Below are 16,434 nucleotides of genomic sequence, written 5' to 3' on the forward strand. Positions count from 1 at the left end.
TATTGAGGCTGTAGCTGCTGACGTTGTTTATGATGGTGCGAGTGCCAATCAGGACGACCTCTGTCTTTTTGCAGTTTAACTGCAGGAAACTCAACTGCATCCACGCTTTGATGTCCTGCAGGCAGGTGACCAGGAGTGCAGTGGCAATGGCAGTGTCAGTATTTGTGGAGATGTACACCTGAGTGTCATCAGCATAAAAGTGAAAGCCCAGTCTATGTTTCCTCAAGATGTTTCCCAGTGGCAGCATGTAGATACAAAACATTAGTGGCCCCAAGACCGAGCCTTGAGGGATCCCCTGTCGGTACACAACTGTGTCTGGCCTACTAGGACTGATGGCTACAAACAGGTAGCGATCAGTGAAATAGGACCTGAACCAGTCCAGGACAGTGTCTGACAAGCCCAGGAGCTTCTCCATGCGAAGCAGCAGGATTTGTACTTGTATTTATTAAGGATCCCCATTAGCTGATGCCAAGGCAGCAGCTACTCTTCCTGGGTTCCAGCAACATTAAGGCAGTTATACAGTACCAGTCAAAAGTTTGGACACATCTACTCATTCAAGGGTTTTTCTTTATTTTTACTATTTTTTACATTGTAGAATAATAGTGAAGACATCAAAACTATGAAATAACACACATGGAATCATGACAGCTTTGCACACTCTTGGCATCTTATATTCAAATGTAGGAACTGGGTTCTACAGTTCGAACCCTTGCTGTCTCTGGCTCCAAACCCACCCCACTCAGCCATCTAGATGTGTGAAAGTTAGTGTATACGCTAATGATCCATCATGTATGACATTCCTGGGAGTGTGTAAACTTACATTTTGTATTACCATATCATTTTTGTATGTTCTCTATAGTTATGTACTTGAAAACGTATCAATTGACCAATTCGGACATTTGGGCAGACTTGATACGAAATAGTCCAGTATTGCAATGCTTCACTGGATCAATCTTTGCACAGACACTGCTGCCATCTAGTGGCCAAATTCTAAATTGCGCCTAAACTGCAATATTATATTGTGGCCTTTGCATTTCAAAGATGATGGAACCAAAAAGAAAATAGAAAACACATGTTTTTTTGTTTGTTTTATCTTTTACCAGATCTAATGTGTTATATTCTCCTACATTAATTTCACATTTCCAAAAACTTCAAAATGTTTCCTTTCAAATGGTATCAAGAATATGCATATCCTTGCTTCAGGTCCTGAGCTACAGGCAGTTAGATTTGGGTATGTCATTTTAGGCGAAAATTGAAAAAAGGATCAGATCCTTAAGAGGTTAACGTGGGCTAATTTTAGCACTTTTCTGGGATGCTTGATTGCTTTCATTGCTTTACTGGGAAGCTTAGCAGAAGTAGACATGCTCATGTTATTTACAGTGAGGGGAAAAAAAGTATTTGATCCCTTGCTGATTTTGTACGTTTGCCCACTGACAAAGAAATGATCAGTCTATAATTTTATTGGTAGGTTTATTGACTTGCATGACTTAGTACTTGGTGGCAAAACCCTTGTTGGCAATCACAGAGGTCAGATGTTTCTTGTAGTTGGCCACCAGGTTTGCACACATCTCAGGAGGGATTTTGTCCCACTCCTCTTTGCAGATCTTCTCCAAGTCATTAAGGTTTTGAGGCTGACGTTTGGCAACTTGAACCTTCAGCTCCCTCCACAGATTTTCTATGGGATTAAGGTCTGGAGACTGGCTAGGCCACTCCAGGACCTTAATGTGCTTCTTCTTGAGCCACTCCTTTGTTGCCTTGGTTGTGTGTTTTGGGTCATTGTCATACTGGAATACCCATCCACGACCCATTTTCAATGCCCTGGCTGAGGGAAGGAGGTTCTCACCCAAGATTTGACGGTACATGGCCCCGTCCATCGTCCCTTTGATGCGGTGAAGTTGTCCTGTCCCCTTAGCAGAAAAACACCCCCAAAGCATAATGTTTCCACCTCCATGTTTGACGGTGGGGATGGTGTTCTTGGGGTCATAGGCAGCATTCCTCCTCCTCCAAACACGGCGAGTTGAGTTGATGCCAAAGAGCTCCATTTTGGTCTCATCTGACCACAACACCTTCACCCAGTTCTCCTCTGAATCATTCAGATGTTCATTGGCAAACTTCAGACGGGCATGTATACAGTGGGGGAAAAAAGTATTTAGTCAGCCACCAATTGTGCAAGTTCTCCCACTTAAAAATATGAGAGAGGCCTGTAATTTTCATCATAGGTACACGTCAACTATGACAGACAAAATGAGAAAAAAATTCCTGAAAATCACATTGTCGGATTTTTTATGAATTTATTTGCTAATTATGGTGGAAAATAAGTATTTGGTCAATAACAAAAGTTTCTCAATACTTTGTTATATACCCTTTGTTGGCAATGACACAGGTCAAACGTTTTCTGTAAGTCTTCACAAGGTTTTCACACACTGTTGCTGGTATTTTGGCCCATTCCTCCATGCAGATCTCCTCTAGAGCAGTGATGTTTTGGGGCTGTCGCTGGGCAACACAGACTTTCAACTCCCTCCAAAGATTTTCTATGGGGTTGAGATCTGGAGACTGGCTAGGCCACTCCAGGACCTTGAAATGCTTCACTCCTTCGTTGCCCGGGCGGTGTGTTTGGGATCATTGTCATGCTGAAAGACCCAGCCACATTTCATCTTCAATGCCCTTGCTGATGGAAGGAGGTTTTCACTCAAAATCTCACGATACATGGCCCCATTCATTCTTTCCTTTACACGGATCAGTCGTCCTGGTCCCTTTGCAGAAAAACAGCCTCAAAGCATGATGTTTCCACCCCCATGCTTCACAGTAGGTATGGTGTTCTTTGGATGCAACTCAGCATTCTTTGTCCTCCAAACACGACGAGTTGAGTTTTTACCAAAAAGTTATATTTTGGTTTCATCTGACCATATGACATTCTCCCAATCCTCTTCTGGATCATCCAAATGCACTCTAGCAAACTTCAGACGGGCCTGGACATGTACTGGCTTAAGCAGGGGGGACACGTCTGGCACTGCAGGATTTGAGTCCCTGGCGGCGTAGTGTGTTACTGATGGTAGGCTTTGTTACTTTGGTCCCAGCTCTCTGCAGGTCATTCACTAGGTCCCCGTGTGGTTCTGGGATTTTTGCTCACCGTTCTTGTGATCATTTTGACCCCACGGGGTGAGATCTTGCGTGGAGCCCCAGATCGAGGGAGATTATCAGTGGTCTTGTATGTCTTCCATTTCCTAATAATTGCTCCCACAGTTGATTTCTTCAAACCAAGCTGCTTACCTATTGCAGATTCAGTCTTCCCAGCCTGGTGCAGGTCTACAATTTTGTTTCTGGTGTCCTTTGACAGCTCTTTGGTCTTGGCCATAGTGGAGTTTGGAGTGTGACTGTTTGAGGTTGTGGACAGGTGTCTTTTATACTGATAACAAGTTCAAACAGGTGCCATTAATACAGGTAACGAGTGGAGGACAGAGGAGCCTCTTAAAGAAGAAGTTACAGGTCTGTGAGAGCCAGAAATCTTGCTTGTTTGTAGGTGACCAAATACTTATTTTCCACCATAATTTGCAAATAAATTCATAAAAAATCCTACAATGTGATTTTCAGGAAAAAAAATTCTCAATTTGTCTGTCATAGTTGACGTGTACCTATGAAGAAAATTACAGGCCTCTCATCTTTTTAAGTGGGAGAACTTGCACAATTGGTGGCTGACTAAATACTTTTTTCCCCCACTGTATGTGCTTTCTTGAGCAGGGGGACCTTGCGGGCGCTGCAGGATTTCAGTCATTCACGACATAGTGTGTTACCAATTGTTTTCTTGGTGACTATGGTCACAGCTGCCTTGAGATCATTGACAAGATCCTTCCGTGTAGTTCTGGGCTGATTCCTCACCGTTCTCATGATCATTGCAACTCCACGAGGTGAGATCTTGCATGGAGCCCCAGGCCGAGGGAGATTGACAGTTATTTTGTGTTTCTTCCATTTGCGAATAATCGCACCAACTGTTGTCACCTTCTCACCAAGCTGCTTGGCGATGGTCTTGTAGCCCATTCCAGCCTTGTGTAGGTCTACAATCTTGTCCCTGACATCCTTGGAGAGCTCTTTGGTCTTGGCCATGGTGGAGAGTTTGGAATCTGATTGATTGATTGCTTCTGTGGACAGGTCTTTTATACAGGTAACAAACTGAGATTAGGAGCACTCCCTTTAAGAGTGTGCTCCTAATCTCAGCTCGTTACCTGTATAAAAGACACCTGGGAACCAGAAATCTTTCTGATTGAGAGGGGGTCAAATACTTATTTCCCACATTAAAATGCAAATAAATGTATAACATTTTTGACATGCGTTTTTCTGGATTTATTTGTTGTTATTCTGTCTCTCACTGTTCAAATAAACCTACCATTAAAATTATAGACTGATCATTTCTTTGTCAGTGGGCAAACATACAAAATCAGCAGGGGATCAAATACTTTTTTCCCTCACTGTATGCCGATAGTGGACAACCTTGTTTCACTCATCTTGACAGTTTAAAACTTTCTGAGAAATAGCCATTATTTACTATTTTACACCTAGGGTTACTATACATGATTTTAACCCAATTTTTAAGAGATGTCCAAAATTGAAATGCTCCAGGCATTTATATATAAACCCCAGTCGTACTTTATCAAATGCTTTTTCGAAGTTTGCTATGAATAGTAGGCCTGGTTTCCCAGATTTTTCATAGTGTTCTATTGTTTCCAGTACTTGCCTTATATTATCTCCAATGTGTCGCCCATGTAAAAAACCTGTCTGATTAGAATGAATAATGTCCGACAAGACCTTTTTTTATTCTATACGCTATGCATTTTGCTAGAATTTTTGCATCACAACACTGAAGTGTAAGGGGCCTCCAATGTTTTAAATGGACTGGATCTTTATTTTCCACTTGTATCCTGTTTTCAGTAATAATGAAATCAGACCTTCTTCTTGAGTGTCTGATAATCTACCATTTACACAGGAGTGGTTAAAACATGCTAATAATGGTCCTCTGAGTATATCAAAAAAGGTTTGGTATACCTCGACTGGTATGCCATCCAACCCTGGAGTTTTCCTGGACTTAAAGTCTTTAATTGCATCCTGAAGTTCCTCCTCTGTAATTTCACCTTCACATTAGTCTTTCTGTATGGCTGTTAATTTCACATTGTCAATAGAAAAAAATCTCTACAATTAGCTTGATTTAGAGGAGATGGAGGCGACTGAAATGAAAACATATGCTTAAAGTACTTTGTTTCCTCCTTCAAAATATAATTTGGTGAATCATGGGTGACTCCGTCATTTGTAATCAGTTTCAATAAATTATTTTTGGTAGCATTCCTATGTTGAAGATTTTAAAAGAATTTGGTGCATTTTTCCCCATATTCCATCCAGTTTGCTTTATTTTTATAATATATTACACTTGATCTTTCTTGAATAAGTTTCTCAATTTCTTTTTCTTTTTCCTCTAATTTATTCTGAGCCTCTATGATACAGTTTTGATTGCTATCTATCTGTTCTGTTAGACCTTCTATTTATTTTGTTAGTGTGGACTCTTTTGACCTAAATTGCTTTTGTTTTCGAGATGAGTACTGAATTGCATGGCCTCTAAAGGCACATTTAAAGGTGTCCCATACAATAAGGGGATTTGCTGTACCTATGTTATGTCGGAAAAAATCTGTTATAAATTCCTCTGTCCTAGTTAAAAACAAGTTATCATCCAATAGGCTTTGATTACATTTTCCAAAATCCTCGCCCACGTGGAAATTCAGTAAGAGTAATGTATATGTCAATTATATGATGGTCCGACCGCATTCTGTCCCCTATCAACACTTTTTAAATATTTTGGTGCCAACGAGAATGACATAAGAAAGAAGTCAAGATGACTAGCTTGATTGAGTCTCCGCCATGTATATCTCACTAGATCAGGATATTTAAGCCTTCATATATCTACTAGTTCTAATGTATCCATGACATTCACGATTTCCTTAAGAGCATGAGGGTGATTGTTTGTAGTGTGATTTCCTTTACAGTCCATTGAGCTATTTAAAACGGGATTATAATCTCCCACCATAATAATAGAGTCTTGAATTGCTTGCAGAGTTGAGAATGCATTATATATATTGTCAAAGAAGTGTGGATCATCATTATTTGGTCCGTAAAGGTTAATGAGCCATACCTGTTTATGGTCCAATAACATATTTAAAATAATCCATCTACCTTGCGTATCTGTTTGGACAATTTGCACATTCGGATCGAAATTACTGTTAATTAATATCATCAACCCTTTTGAGTTTCTTTGCCCATGGGAGAAGTATATTTGCCCCCCATTGCTTTTTCCACGCAACTTCATCTAAAATTGTTGAATGCGTTTCCTGTAAACAATATATATTATATTCCTTCTCTTGGAGCCATGTAAATATTGTTCTTCTTTTGTTATTATCTGCTAAGCAATTATAACTGGCTATACTTGTATCCCATTATGGTATGTGGTGAAATAAGTTTCAAATCTATATATCATTATATATGTTTGTACATTTACCAATAAAAAATACCACAGCGATTGACTGTCCATATAGCTGTACCATGATATTTGCATACACGCCACTGTTTGTTTTTACAAAAAACTGTGACCCAACTGTGACCCAAACTGGCTATTGTTTTATTAGAAAAAAGATGTCCCTTTATAATGTCCACTTACTGTATGTACATAGGATGCTATATATAGCATTTTTACATATATATATATTTTTTTAAAGCGTAAAATAATATTTGGAACGAATTAATTACATTTTATTTGTGTCAAATCGCCAGTTGGCAACCCATCCCTTATGGAATTAATTGACACAAACAAACATTACAATTCTTCACTGATAATTTAATTATTATTCCTGTGTTCTCTGCAGTGCGCATCGCATGGATGTGCATAATATGCTGCGACCCTAATCAAAAAGTATTTAATAACTCCAAATAACAAAAACATAGCTATAGGTTGTTTAAACTTAAAACATATTTTTCCTTTTTTTTACACTGCATGGATCACTGGTGTGGTTGAATGCAGTGTTGCTGAATGGTGCACTCAAATTGTCTTCTAGTTTGTGTAGCCAGCCTAGGCTACTGCTCAAATGTTGCTGTAATAGGCCTACATGTTTCTTCTTTGCATTGTGTTTTGTTGGAGGTTTTGTTTTTTTGGTTATTCATTGTCATGCTTTAAAAACCGAAGCCAGACTGCAGCATTTTAGTAGCCTAGCTAGGACTGTGGCATGTATGATTGTCTGTTTGTTTCGTATCTGCAAAGTAGTTAAAACGCTGTCAGTTCCACTTTAAGCTAGCCAAGACCAACAACACAAACTAACGGGACTATACAGCTACAAGTATTGAGTGCAGTTACAAACGGACTATACTAAACAAGTTAAATGTCTTACCTGTGATTAAATGTTTTCCACACACATAGCTAAGTGTAGCCCTACTTGGACACCCCACATTTCCCACTCTTCCACGTCACAGGGCTCTTATCATAGCCTCAATTTCCCAACATGGGAGCATTGCGAACCGGACATCAGGATTTTTTTTACCTGTTTACATGTACATTGAACAACAAAGCAGCTTTTCAGCATGTTTTGTTATTTCTGTACAACAACAAATCTACAAGGAAGTTGGCTCTTTTACAATGGGGGTCAATTGGAAAGAATGTCTGTTTTCCCCAATTTGTAGGCGTGGTCGAGGGGAATTCCTTATTATTACGCGATAGACACTTTTCCAGTACCCAACATACTGATTTCATGCACAGATGCGCGCAACTCTTGGCGGCAGTAAGAAAGCCATAACCATCTGCGCTCATTCAACATAGCCTAGATTTACGTTATTACTTCTAAACAAAATAACTTTTTGGGGTTCTCATACGCTTACAATGATGCTTTTACTCTCGCTTGAACAGTCTCTAAGATTATATTTTGTTGTGATCTTTGCAAAATAGCTCTTTTGGATGCAGTAGTTGTTAGCTAGAATGCTAACACTCGTTGAGATAGGCTGTAGCAAAGCTAGCCAAAGAGACATTCTACTGTTTGAAGTTGAAGTTTTTTTTAAGTATAAAGCAGTTTATTTGTAATGATGACACAAACATTATATTAAGCAGGGCATTCATACGAGCCTTAAAATCCAATTATAATCCAAAATAGTGTGAAATGCACTCATAAGCAACATGTAAATAGAGGCTTTTTTTGCTGGTGTTCTATAAGAACCCCCCCTTGTTCTGCCACCGATTTGCGGCAATCGCCCTCGTGCTGCGATGTTTGTAAACATATAAAGGGGTCTATATCGACTCGGGAGTATTCAGTTCCCGCTGGGATTCTTATCTCCTCTAATATCTCTAACGGTCGTCTCGCGCCGAACTGCGAATGTGCAGTTCGTCAAATCAAAGGCACTCCTTCGATATAAAGTAGTTTTTGACGAAAATGAAAACATGTCAGTTTGTCACTTTCATGAGGTTGGAGTAATAACATGTTCAACTACATAATACATTAGCTCGAATCTAGGTCGTACCTTTAGATTTCGAGAAAATGAACAACTAAGGAATAATATTTCACTTCTCTCATTGACTTCTCAAACCCCAAACCCAGGCCTGGTCTGGTTGGTCTGTTTCGTAAACGTTCCCGGAAGTCTCGCGATTTAGAAACTCTGTGATATAGCTAACCGTAGCTATTGAGCTACTGTACATCGTTGTTTGTACTTCGAGAGGTAATACTTTTCTGGTGAATTAAAATGTCAAGCAGTTCAGTAGTTTACTTAATACAGAAAATAACAGATTGCTGTGATCATCCTTTATTAAGCCAAATCCTTTCCAACCTTTTTCATCCGGTCCTATGGTGTAATGGTTAGCACTCTGGACTTTGAATCCAGCGATCCGAGTTCAAATCTCGGTAGGACCTTGTCCTTTTCAGTGCTGATATCACCGTGTGAAAAGTCTAAAAGCTAACACCGTGAATGTGAATCAAAAGGCATTAACTAATTCCTGCATAGGTTTGCAAAACTACCGGTGTGGTGATACTGATGGTTTCTCTGCACTGATGGCTTCTACTGTTGTGGCTATATTGAGTACAGCATTTAAGCTAAACTAAACCCTTTTCCTAATTATCCTAACCTGCTACTTTAATTCTCCTAAGGTTAGTGCTATCCATGATCCTTGGGATGCCACTACCCTAAACCCTAACCTTAACCCCTACCGTTACCCTAAACCATTTTACATTTGAACTTCAATGGGGTAGTGTCTGAGTTGGGACATCCCAAGGATACCTGATAGGACCATTCTCCTAACCAGCTGCTACATTAAAGGTAGACTCAGCTAAATGAAGTTGCTACGAGCAGCACCACAGATAATGGCCATGTTCGAGAGCATCAAAACCGTTATGTATCATGGGTGAATTGTGACTGACTGACTGATCTACAAATAATAATTAGTCATTATTTATGATGCAAGGTGATTTGTAGATCAGTCAGTCGGTAGTTGCCTGCACTGTCAGCTGCAATATCGAACAAGTCCATTGCGATGAGCAAGATGCAAGACTTCGCTCCCACACAGTCACACACAGTATCTGCGCATGTGCATGGGTTCACTTCACACTGTTAGAGCGTGGTACAGTTGAAGTTAGAAGTTTACATACACCTTAGCCAAATACATTTAAACGCAGTTTTTCACAATTCCTGACATTTAATCCTAGTAAAAATTCCCTGTCTTAGGTCAGTTTTGGATCACCACGTTATTTTAAGAATGTGAAATGTCAGAATAATTGTAGAGATAATTATTTCTTTCAGCTTTTATTTCTTTCATTACATTCCCAGTGGGACAGAAGTTTACATACACTCAATTAGTATTTGGTAGCATTGCCTTTAAAGCTTCCCACAATAAGTTGGGTGAATTTTGGCCCATTCCTCCTGACAGAGCTGGTGTAACTGAGTCAGGTTTGTAGGCCTCCTTGCTCGCACACGCTTTTTCAGTTCTACCCACAAGTTGTCTATAGGATTGAGGTCAGGGCTTTGTGATGGCCACTCCAATACCTTGACTTTGTTGTCCTTAAGCCATTTTGCCAGAACTTTGGAAGTATGCTTGGGAACATTGTCCATTTGGAAGAGGTATTTGTGACCAAGCTTTAACTTCCTGACTGATGTCTTGAGATGTTGCTTCAATATATCCACATAATTTTCCTTCCTCATGATGCTATCTATTTTGTGATGTGCACGAGTCCCTCCTGCAGCAAAGCACCCCCACAGCATGATGCTGCGACCCCCGTGCTTCACGGTTGGGATGGTGTTCTTCGGCTTGCAAGCAACCCCGTTTTCCCTCCAAACATAACGATGGTCATTATGGCCAAACAGTTCTATTTTTGTTTCATCAGACCAGAGGACATTTCTCCAAAAAGTACGATCTTTGTCCCCATGTGCAGTTGCAAACCGTAGTCTGGATTTTTTATGGCGGTTTTGGAGCAGTGGCTTCTTCCTTGCTGAGCGGCCTTTCAGGTTATGTCGATATAGGACTCGTTTTACTGTGGATATAGATACTTTTGTACCTGTTTCCTCCAGCATCTTCACAAGGTCCTTTGCTGTCGTTCTGGGATTGATTTGCACTTTTCGCACCAATGTATGTTCATCTCTAGGAGACAGAACGCGTCTCCTTCCTGAGCGGTATGATGGCTGCGTGGTCCCATGGTGTTTATACTTGCATACTATTGTTTGTACAGATGAACGTGGTACCTTCAGGCATTTGGAAATTGCTCTCAAGGATGAACCAGACTTGTGGAGGTATACAATTTTTTTTCTGAGGTCTTGGCTGATTTCTTTAGATTTTCCCATGATGTCAAGCAAAGAGGCACTGAGTTTGAAGGTAGGCCTTGGAATACATCCACAGGTACACCTCCAATTGACTCAAATTATGTAAATTTGCCTATCAGAAGCTTGTAAAGCCATGACATCATTTTCTGGAATTTTCCAAGCTGTTTAAAGGTACAGTCTACTTAGTGTATGTAAACTTCTGACCCACTGGAATTGTGATACAGTGAATTATAAGTGAAATAATCTGTCTGTAAACAATTGTTGGAAAAATTACGTGTCATGCACAAAGTAGATGTCCTAACCGACTTGCCAAAGCTATAGTTTGTTAACAAGAAATGTGTGGAGTGGTTGAAAAATGAGTTTTAATCACTACAACATAAGTGTATGTAAACTTCCGACTTCAACTGTAGGTACAGGACCAAAACAGTGGTGAAGTTCTATAAATCTGAAGCATCCGGTTGGAATTTCCACTCCCCACCAAATATGGCAAGGATAGGAAGCCCAGTGGCCGGCCATGTGATAGTATGGAGTGAGATGGAACCGGGCAGACATTCTGCTGATTTTCTGTTTGAAGAAAAGCCCGATCTCAATACAGTTTTCTCTTACCAAAACTATAATCTGTTATGAACAGAGTGCACTAAATTTTGTAGACTTGACCATTTTGCCAGGGTTTCAAAAAAATTGTGTTTACAAGGAGTGCAAGGGTGAATTGAGTGCTCACACACACTTTACAGAGAAGGCATTCCCTAACGCCAATAGGATCTCGCTAGCTCGTGCTTAGCTCTGCCCACCTCCTTGCTTGTTATGCCCACTATGCTTCATTTGCTCCCATTGAAAACAACACAGATGAACTATCTTGGTTTAGTTTATAAATATCTTTGCCTATGTCATTCAGCTGAGTCTACCTTTAATTCTCCATCTAGCCACAATGTAGAATAAGTAATCAGTAATTCACCAAAGTTAGAGGAATTTTCAGTCATTTTGGTAAATAACAGATAATCCATGGCAATGTATGATAATTTTGGGAATTACAAAAATATGAATATAAAGTATTACTTTTTTTATATACTGTATCTGTGTCCATATTATCCATGTGTCCATATTATCTATTCGTTTCTACTAAACCATATGGATCAGGAGAAAATAGCCTAATTAATGAAAAAAGCATCTAATCAACAATGGCATTATTTTCAATTAACTCTGCAACTTATCCAACTATTGACTTTTTTCTAAACTGCCACCAGTTTGGTGCCAAAACATTTACAAGACATATTGACATAGTAAAATAAATAAAAGTGCATAAAAATATAAAGGATTTTTCATGCTGAAATCATCATATTAAACCAATGGTATTTGCTAAATTGAAGTGTTATATTTAGGATAATGTTTTACAGCTTTGACATTCTATATATTTTTCAAATTATTTGATTTGATTATTGTATATAGGCAGAATCTACCGTACACTCAAAACCAATTAGCGAAGGTGCTGGAGGCAAAATGCTAAACTGGAGAAACAGGGGGGAAAAAGTCTCATCACACTTCCAGTCAGATGCTAATTTAAGGCTAAGCTTTTGGTCAATCGACCTTCATCAGAGCATATCCCCACAAACAATAGTGGGACACATAAGGCCACACAGAGTGCCAGAGATAATTACAGACGCCTGTGGTAATCTGAGTACCCAAAAAGGCCACTAGATGTCATGTGATGAAAATTCCATAAAATCCTTGAAAGTTACACAATTCTGGTAGTTTACTGGTAAACTTCTAAAGTTACCAGTAATATACCCTCCCGTTGCAACCCCATTCCTGCATAAGAACTAACTTTTCTTTCAAAGAAGGTAACCCCAGTCCTGTAGAGAAAACAGTGCTCACCTGGGGTTATGGGTCAATGATCACATGTGCAGGTGCCAAGTGACCAGGAAGTGTTACCACAGGTGAGAGAGCATACGGTTCCTTGCCGTCTCACAGGAAAATTATTATGGAGTGCACCTTTTCACGTTGTACAGTAGGCCTTATTATGCAATTGTTTATTATGTTAACGGGACGGTTGAGCTAACGTGCGCTAATATGATTAGCATGACTGTTGTAAGTAACAGCAAACTTTCTAGGACATAGACATATCTTATATGGGCAGAAAGCTTAAATTGTCATTAATCTAACTGCACTGTCCAATTTACAGTAGCTATTACAGTGAAGAAATACCATGCTATTGTTTGAGGAGTGCACAACAACAAAAAACGTATCATGGCAACTGGTTTGATACATTCACCTCTGAAGGTAAATAATGTTCAGTAATCTTGCTTTGATTTCAAAACAAATAACATTTTATTTGCCACATGCGCAAATACGACAGGTGTAGACATTACAGTGAAATTTGTCATCCTAAGGGTCCCAGAGATAAAATGTAGCATAGTTTTGTTTGATAAAATCAATTTTTATATTCAAATGTTGGAACTGGGTTCTACAGTTTGAACCCCTGCTGTCTCTGGCTCCACACCCACCCCGCCCTGCCATCTAGATGTGTGAAAGTTAGTGTATACGCTAATGATCCATCATGTATGACATCCCTGGGAGTGTGTTAACTTACATTTGGTATTACCATATAATTTTTGTATGTTGTCTACAGTGAGGGAAAAAAATATTAGATCCCCTGCTGATTTTGTACGTTTGCCCACTGACAAAGAAATGATCAGTCTATAATTTTAATGGTAGGTTTATTTGAACAGTGAGAGACAGAATAACAACAACAAAATCCAGAAAAACGCATGTCAAAAATGTTATAAATTGATTTGCATTTTAATGAGGGAAATAAGTATTTGACCCCCTCTCAATCAGAAAGATTTCTGGCTCCCAGGTGTCTTTTATACAGGTAACAAGCTGCTCCTAATGTCAGCTTGTTACCTGTATAAAAGACACCTGTCCACAGAAGCAATCAATCAATCAGATTCCAAACTCTCCACCATGGCCAAGACCAAAGAGCTCTCCAAGGATGTCAGGGACAAAATTGTAGACCTACACAAGGCTGGAATGGGCTACAAGACCATCGCCAAGCAGCTTGGTGAGAAGGTGACAACAGTTGGTGCGATTATTCGCAAATGGAAGAAACACAAAATAACTGTCAATCTCCCTCGGCCTGGGGCTCCATGCAAGATCTCACCTCGTGGAGTTGCAATGATCATGAGAATGGTGAGGAATCAGCCCAGAACTACACGGGAGGATCTTGTCAATGATCTCAAGACAGCTGGGACCATAGTCACCAAGAAAACAATTGGTAACACACTACGCCGTGAAGGACTGAAATCCTGCAGTGCCCGCAAGGTCCCCCTGCTCAAGAAAGCACATATACAGGCCCGTCTGAAGTTTGCCAATGAACATCTGAATCATTCAGAGGAGAACTGGGTGAAAGTGTTGTGGTCAGATGAGACCAAAATCGAGCTCTTTGGCATCAACTCAACTCGCCGTATTTGGAGGAGGAGGAATGCTGCCTATGACCCCAAGAACACCATCCCCACCGTCAAACATGGAGGTGGAAACATTATGCTTTGGGGGTGTTTTTCTGCTAAGGGGACAGGACAACTTCACCACATCAAAGGGACGATGGATGGGGCCATGTACTGTCAAATCTTGGATGAGAACCTCCTCCCCTCAGCCAGGGCATTGAAAATGGGTCGTGGATGGGTATTCCAGCATGACATTGACCCAAAACACACGGCCAAGGCAACAAAGGAGTGGCTCAAGAAGAAGCACATTAAGGTCCTGGAGTGGCCTAGCCAGTCTCCAGACCTTAATCCCATAGAAAATCTGTGGAGGGAGCTGAAGGTTCGAGTTGCCAAACGTCAGCCTCGAAACCTTAATGACTTCGAGAAGCTCTGCAAAGAGGAGTGGAACAAAATCCCTCCTGAGATGTGTGCAAACCTGGTGGCCAACTACAAGAAACGTCTGACCTCTGTGATTGCCAAGAAGGGTTTTGCCACCAAGTACTAAGTCATGTTTTGCAGAGGGGTCAAATACTTACTTCCCTCATTAAAATGCAAATCAATTTATAACATTTTTGACATAAGTTTTTCTGAATTTTTTTGTTATTCTGTCTCTCACTGTTCAAATAAACCTACCATTATAATTATAGACTGATCATGTCTTTGTCAGTGGGCAAACGTACAAAATCAAATACTTTTTTCCCTCACTGTATATCAATTGACCAATTTGGCACATTTGGGCAGACTTGCTACAAAATAGTCCAGTATTGCAATGCTTCACTGGATCATTCTGAAACTTTGTACAGACACTGCTGCCATCTAGTGGCCAAAATCGAAATTGCGCCTAAACTGCAATATTATATTGTGGCCTTTCTCTTGCATTTCAAAGATGATGGAACAAAAAAATAAATAGAAAATACTTGTTTTTTTGTTTGTATTATCTTTTACCAGATCTAATGTGTTATATTCTCCTACATTAATGTTATGTGAATTATTTAACAAACTATTTTAGTGTCTCTGTGCGTCTCCCAAAATCAAGAAACGGACAGAGTCCCGGTCTGCATAGTCAGAGATTTATTCATTGATAATTCTGCCTTCACAATTTCAGAGTCCATCTTTTATACTCATACGTCATACAAAAATCCCTCCTCTCTGTAGGCAGGCTGTAGTTTTCCACTTTATAATTGCTCTCCTGACCATCAGTTCACATACACACATACACACACACACACACACACACACACACATACATTCACACACACACACACATGCATACACACACATATGCACACACATATACACATTTACACACATACATTTTCTTATCATAGTCCCTCTCCTTCCTAAATTCCTCAGTTATCTTGGTTTCTCAGTTGCCTGTAGACAGTTCTCCTTGTCCTTTGTTGTCTGGCCTAACTCTTACTCACATTGCTAAATAGTAGCACAATGTCATAATCTTTACTGGTCCTACACTCAAACATTACCAGGTAGTAGATTCTAACACATCTCACACAGTTTCAGAGTGTAATAATTAGTCACTACTAAGAAAGTACTAATCATACTTAAAACAAGAACATTTCACAACTATATTTAAGGGTGGAACATTTAGTCATTTACTTTTAACCTGTATATATAATTAATTTCTATATCAATCCACCCTTTGACTAAATTATCCACACTTTAATACACAGAAAATCATTTCAATTACTTTCAAACTAGAGATTTATAGTTCTAGGAAAACATCCAGTCTCAAACTATATATATACTTCATTCGGTTGGTCGGAGTCCGGGATTGGGCCGTATCTCACCATCTGCTGTGATACTGCATTCTCCAACGCCTTGCTCACCAACTCTCGGACACAGGGAATAAGACAACATCCACAAAGAACAAGCATACCCATAGATGCGATTGCCGCGCCTAAAATAGTTACAACAATAGTTTTCCATTTACCAAACATGTTATCAAACCAACCAGTCATTGATGTGTTCACCCCCCAGTTCTCAGCCCATTCTTTACTTAATGCAGTGAGACCTGCCAGTGCTCTAATTACTGTACCATCTGGGGCTGTATTGTTGGGGATAAACATACAACAATGACCTTCCACCATCTTGCAAATCCGCCCTTCTCTGCTAAAAGCAT

General features: G+C 39.8%; 1 non-coding gene across 1 annotated transcript; it reads left to right on the plus strand.

Annotated features, from left to right (window-relative positions):
• The first annotated feature begins 8,849 nt into the window (after positions 1 to 8,849).
• On the plus strand, positions 8,850 to 8,921 carry trnaq-uug. Its single transcript has one exon. It is a non-coding gene; the product is annotated as a tRNA-Gln (tRNA).
• Positions 8,922 to 16,434: the final 7,513 nt, after the last annotated feature.

This window comes from Coregonus clupeaformis, chromosome 30 (genome assembly GCF_020615455.1).
Source record: "Coregonus clupeaformis isolate EN_2021a chromosome 30, ASM2061545v1, whole genome shotgun sequence".
Lineage (NCBI taxonomy): Eukaryota > Metazoa > Chordata > Actinopteri > Salmoniformes > Salmonidae > Coregonus > Coregonus clupeaformis.